This window comes from Megascapheus bottae, chromosome Y (genome assembly GCF_031878675.1).
Source record: "Megascapheus bottae isolate mThoBot1 chromosome Y, mThoBot2.hap1, whole genome shotgun sequence".
Lineage (NCBI taxonomy): Eukaryota > Metazoa > Chordata > Mammalia > Rodentia > Geomyidae > Megascapheus > Megascapheus bottae.
In genome coordinates, this window is record NC_143548.1 from 3094579 (window position 1) to 3101280 (window position 6702).

Here is a 6702-nt window from a genome sequence, read left to right on the forward strand (position 1 = left end):
TCCCAAAGACATTATTTACTGTAATAAAAGGTGTCACCCAAAGATTCATATGGAACAAGAAAAGACCTAGAATAGCCAAAACAATTCTAGGCAAAAAGAACAATGAAGGTAGTATTACAATACCAGACTTCAAACTCTACTATAGAGACATAATAACCAAAACAGCATAGTATTGACATAAAAATAGGCCAGGAGATCAATGGAATACAATAGAAGATCCAGATATAAAACTACATACCTATAGTCAACTTGAATTTGACAAAGGATCCAAAGATGTACAGTGGAAAAAACATAGTCTATTCAATATTGGTCATGGTATAACTGGGCAACCATATGAAGAAAACTAAAAATTGACCCCAGCCTATTGTCTTGCACAAGCATTAACTGAATATGGATCCAAGACCTCAATATCAGACCTGAAACCTTGAAACTGTTACCTGATAGAGTAGGAGAGTCACTGAAATTCATACAAAGAGGCAAAAACTTCCTGATTAGAATCCTAGTGTCACAACAGATTGCAGAGAGACTGAACAAACTGGACTAGCTAGAAATAAAAGTTTCTGCACAGATAAAAGCATAGCTGCTGAAGTGGAAAGATAGCCAACCAACTGGGAAAAGATATTTACCAATAATACATCAGACAAATGCTTAATATCCAGTATGTACAAGGAACTCAAGAAACTAATTCCTCCAAATCCAACAAACTAATCTCTAAATGGGCAAGGGAACTAAAGAGAGACTTATCCTTAGAAGAGTTTAATAACAGAAAAACATATGAGAAAATATTAATCATACATGGTAATAAAGGAAATGCAAATAAAAAACAACTCTATGGTACCACCTTATCCCAATTAGCATGGCCAATATTTTGAATTCAGACAAGGCAAATGCACTGGCTGGATTGTGGATAAAGAGGAACTATACTGCACTGCTAGTGAGATGTAAACAAGTTCCCATACTCTGGGAGGCAGTTTGTAGGTTTCTTAAAGAACTGAAAATTGACCTTCCCTGAGATCCCACCATACCACACCTGGGCATTTAACTTGAACATCATAACCTAGGATATGATATGGACACCTGCTCAGCTATGTTCATCTTGCACTACTCATAATAACCAAGTGATGAAAACAACCCAGATGAATGGATTCAAAAAATCATATATATATATATATATATATATATATATATATATATATGTTCTACATAGTCAAAAGACAAGGTCAAATAATGATATTTGCTGAGAAGTGGGTGAAGATCTAGGGCGAATCATGCTGAGTGAGATAAATCAAGACCAAAGGAACAAAAGAAAGACACATTATATCCTTAATATGTGAATACTACATCCAAATTATACAAGAGCAATGACTCAATTGCACACTCAATATTATAGTACTGGAGATAGAAACATAGCTACATAGACATAAAAATCTATGATGGTCTATATATTCTATAGACACTGTTTTTATTACATAGATTAATGCTTAATTTTAATCATGTTCTAAAACCTAAGTGCCAGTGTTTGTATACAGAGATTCCCTTCTTGAACCCATTTGTTCAACATGGTATTTGAAATATGATGTAAAAAAATCAATGTTAATAAAATATTTAATACAAAATATTTGGAAATTTTCTCTCATTTATCATGTTGCCAAGATAGCAGCTGCTAACCAACAGGCAATATTGGGGGTAGGGAAGAAATAACTGGAAACTTAGCCAACAACAAAAAGAATATAAGGGAATTGCAATACATATGCAAACACTGATGACATGAAGAAAAGAGTCTTTAAAGCCATTTTGATAATTAGGCTTAATTGATGAGTTGATCACATAGAGGGGTATAGTCAACTTGCATTCATGTGATGGTGGGAATATGCAGGAGAAACCAACCTGGAGGCCTTTGACTCTTTCTAAAAACACATAGAAAGTATAAGGGAGAAGAGAATCCCCTTCTTCTAGAGGAGTTTTGCCATAAAGACTAGAGTAGGAAAACTGAAGAATAAACAGAACTGGTTTATTTCAAGTATTCTCTGTGTCTAACTATTCCTATAACAGGATATTTATGCAAGAGCAGAGTCACAGAGCATGCCCAGTGCACTTATTTATTATCCAGTGAATACGGTCTCCAAATTTGAATGCATATGTGTATAAGCATATGAGACTTAAGTTTGGGCTCAAATTTGAGTGATTTTAGTTGTTTACTAAGGCAAATTTGAGTATGTCCTAGCCATGAAGAATGACCAATAGAAACCGCTGTGGAGTTACTGTCAGAGCCTTTAGCAGCATACTGGTCAACAAATATGTCAGCTATTTATGTTCTGTAGCTTAGGTTCTGGTTTAGGATTTTTGAATTTGGCCTGGTATTCTACAGAAAAAAACAGATTCCTAATTTCTTACTAAAACATGTGTAAAAGGCCCCTTGATGAAAGTCAAGTATCTGTGGTAGATGAAAATAATGAATTTGGTCAGGAGAAAGTCCCTCTGATTGTCCTCTTTGCTAGGCCTGATATCTGCACCAGGTCCTAAAAGATGCATGCATCCTAAAGAGCATAGAGCAAAGTCAATGGTGGAACAAGGGAGGGCAGCTCACGATTAAAATCACAATAGATAGCAGTGAAAGCATACTTTGTTTTTTTGTTGTTGTTTCTTTTTGGATATGTGACAAGCACATATCCATTACAAGAAAATAAAAAGTGGTGCCTCTCCTTAATCAGGGGCATCCATATACGGTCAAGCAGAGGCAGAGGTACTCAGCATGTGCATCTGATCACTGAATACAGTGAGAAGGAAAGCCACAGCTTAGGTTTCAGAACAGAGTTGGAATATGAACCAATCTAGCAGCCTTAGCAAGAGTTCTCATTTGTTTGTGAAGAGCAGGGTGGATGGTCTCCACTGGTTTTACTGGGGTGCCAACTAGTCATTATTGCTGAGAGTCTAGGTTGGAGACTGTTATGACCCAGATGGTAAAGGACATACTAACAATCCTACCACCCACCATATAAAAGGCCAAAGTTTAGCAGTGAGACTCCTGAGGCAGCTTGAGGAGGGTAGAGAAGATGGAATTTCATAAATTAACTCTTCCTAACATCAAGGGAACAAGATCATTTTTGGAAAAGATGCTGCAGGATTGAGTAAAACAGTGCCCTGGGAAACAGTAGTAAAATTTTAGCACCAAGCTTTCTTTGTCTGCCGAGGAAATCTTAGTCTTATTTACAAATTGTAATTAGCAGATGTTGTTACCTTGGTAAAATGGCACAGGCCAAAGCTTAAATGCTGATTTCAAAATTGGTTATCACATCCATTTGGAAAAGGAGCAAGGACCCAGATACTGGAAGCCTAGTCCTGTAATCCTACTTGTTAAGGAAGTTGATGAGATTCCATGGCTTTTATCCCCTAAAACTTAGATTTGGAGAGACAATCTGGGCTCCTCCCATGTATCGGTAAGCACAATGAAACTGAGAGATGATGTACATGAACATACTGGATTCAAAAAAAATCAGGGAGGGTGAAGCAATGCAATGGTATTGAGAGTTGAGTTTCAACAGGCTTGATGGCCACAAGGAATACTTCTCCTGAAGGATTAGCTGAGGAAAGGCCAAAAAGAAGAAAGGAGGCCTCTATGAAAACTGGAAGTTGCATAAGGAATGGGGAAACTTCTCACTGCTGTTTTCTGGGGTTCTTAAATAGCATTCCTGCTTTATGAAGCCTTGGAGATATTTCAGCACCATGTTTTCTGTCAGGCAAGCATATGTGAATCTCACAAGACTGGCCTACATGAGAAGGACTAAGAATTCAAGAAGCAGTTTGAGGGATGATGTTGGCCACACCTGTGTTGTGCCATGGTGTGAGGAAGGTGAGACTACTTAACCTCTAACTTAAGTTCATTATGTGCATAGTTCTGTCTGGATGGGTGATATAGTGATTTCCAAGAAATGGCTGCTGTGAACTATGCAAGGGTTTAATGCCGGTATTTTGATCACTTTTCATATTCAACAAATAGTGTATATGTGTTTCTATAGTAATACTGTACTGACTTAGAAAATGTTTTTATTCATTAGTAGTGATAGGGCTGTAACACTTTGCTTCAACTCCAGTTCTTTTTTCATTTAATTTTTTTAATTATTGAGATAATGTACAGAGGGATTACAGTTACCTTTGCCAAATTGTGGGTGAATTACTTCTTACACTTTGGTACCCCTTCATAAGTTTTTGTTTCTATTTCCATCCTTCAATCCCTTCCCAAACATCTTGTTTTCTGGTTCTTTCTTTAAAAATAACAAAAACTTTTCTTTTATTGTATTTTATTTATTTTCTTTTATTGTATTTTATTTAATATATAGAGTGTTAACAGTTACTTCATCAGTAGTGCATACTTTACTTGTCTAACATTTAAACCACTTCTCATGTTTTTGCCCAATATTCCTGCCCCACCCCTTCCCAATCAACTTGTTTTCCCCCTTCCCTTCCTGATTACAAATAAGCAAATAAGCAGATATATAATATACCAAGTAACACAGTCAGATTCGTTAATCACATGAAATTAACCATAAAGGGAAAAAAGAGAAGAGAAATAAATACACATTAAGAACAACAATCACAAAGATAAACCTCTTGTATCCATATCCTAGAATTCGTTATGTTTAGTTTCATCCTATATATTTCCATACGTACATAGCTTTTGAGCTACTATGATCCTTCCCTGTGAGAATCCTGGATGAGTACTCAATATAGCACGAGGGAAACATTTAGTCTATCTTCCTTTGCATCTGGTTTACTTCACTTAATATGTTTTTTTTCAAGCCGATCAATATCCTTAGGAATGGGATGATGTCATTGTTTTTTTTTGATTACTAATTGTGTATTGAAAGCAGTAAGAGGTTCCATGACACCAAATAAACCAGTTCTGAGGTTTTCAAGATAAATTTAACAGCTCCAGCTTCTTCAGTGTTTATCAAAATACAAAAGAAAAAAAAGTAGAGGTCGTCTTTTTCGTTGGCAAATCGGACCCTTGCAGGCTGAGGGAGGAAGCTACTTCACACATGGAGATGGGGGTGCTCTGGGACTGTGGGTATGGAGTGGACCAACCCTCCCAGCTTGCAGACTCCTGCTGGTTAGACCCAGGCCTCCCGCCAGTACTTGGAGTAGGCGCAAGAACTGGGAACATGGGCTGCTGCTAGGCCACAGGCCCATCAAGGATGAGGCCATGCCCTGAGGCCCTGCAAAGCCCCCTGCCAGCCCCTAGGTGACCATGTGAGCACGAGTAAAAGCACAATGCTATGGAATGCAGGTAATCCAAAGACGGGGGCTCTACTGTGACCATGCAGCGGATGGTGGTTTGTTCATCACCGTCTCTCCTGTTCCCACAGGGGAACAGCTAGCTGATCTGATGGACTATCATTCAGGTGGTTACTGCAAAAACCTCTATTAGGCATAGTCTCCCTTCTATGTGTTCAAGTGTTATGCTTATATTTTTAACTATTTTTAAAAATGCACTGAGTTCAGGTTAAAAACCAACCACCAAATGGATTCCGATACTGATCTACACAGCCCACTGGCTCCTGGAGATCAGGTGCCCACATGTCCAAATCTCTTCTCAGTACTGACAGTAAATTGATTCTCTTTTTACAATAAAAAAGCTGAGTAATATTGCATAGGAGTACCAGAAACTGCCTCAGTGGAAACAGAAACTATTTACATTAAATAAAAACCTGGCTGCAGGCTGCGTCTGCACATGTACAGCACGGTGTGATGCACACTGTGACCAACCCATGGAGACAGCTTCTGGCACTCAGGACCACAGAGTCGCACGTTTGCCACATGAGAGGAAAGCGGAGGGCGTGAGGGGGAGGGGGAGTTCTGGTTCACTTCTGGTTCTGGAGCTGATTGGACAGCCAGTCCAGTCCTTCATAGAGCCCGTCCCCGCTGGTGGCACAGGTGGCCTGAATGTACCAGTTCCTGTGGCGTAGAGAGTGCAGCCCCAGCTTGTCTGTGATTTCGGCAGCATTCATGGCATTGGGGAGGTCCTGTTTGTTGGCAAACACCAAGAGGACAGCATCCCGGAGCTCATCCTCAGCCAGCATCCGCATAAGCTCTTCACGGGCCTCGTTGACACGCTCCTTGTCATTGCTGTCCACCACGAAGATCAAGCCTTGGGTGTTCTGGAAGTAGTGGCGCCACAGTGGACGGATCTTGTCCTGGCCACCCTCGGTCCCACACAGTGAAGATGATGTTCTTGTATTCAACGGTCTCCACATTGAAACCTATGGTGGGAATGGTGGTCACGATTTCACCCAGCTTCAGTTTGTACAGCATTGTCGTCTTCCCAGCTGCATCCAGGCCCACCATGAGAATGCGCATTTCTTTTTTGCCAAAAAGGCCCTTGAAGAGGTTTGCAAAGATATTCCCCATGCTTGTGAACAGGTGGAAGCGACACTGGCCAAAAACCTCAGCAGCAGCTGCTCCCAGCCAGGCGTTGGTTTCGCTCCCACAAGATGGTGGCGCTTGATGTCATTGTTTTTGATGGCAGCATTGAATTCCATTTTCTATAAGTACCACAACATTTTTCTCCATTTATCCACTGAGGGATATCTGGGTTTGTTCCATGTCTCAGTTGTGGAAAATAATGCTGCAATGAACACGGCTGGACTAAAAGATATAATGTCCTTGTTTCTGAACATTTGAGTAAATGTTAAGGAGTGGAATTAG

At 39.7% G+C, this 6702-nt stretch overlaps 1 pseudogene; it reads right to left on the reverse strand.

Moving 5' to 3' along the window:
• Nucleotides 1-5830: 5830 nt before the first annotated feature.
• Nucleotides 5831-6493, reverse strand: LOC150040215 (ADP-ribosylation factor 1 pseudogene; annotated as a pseudogene).
• Between the last annotated feature and the right edge of the window lie 209 nt (nucleotides 6494-6702).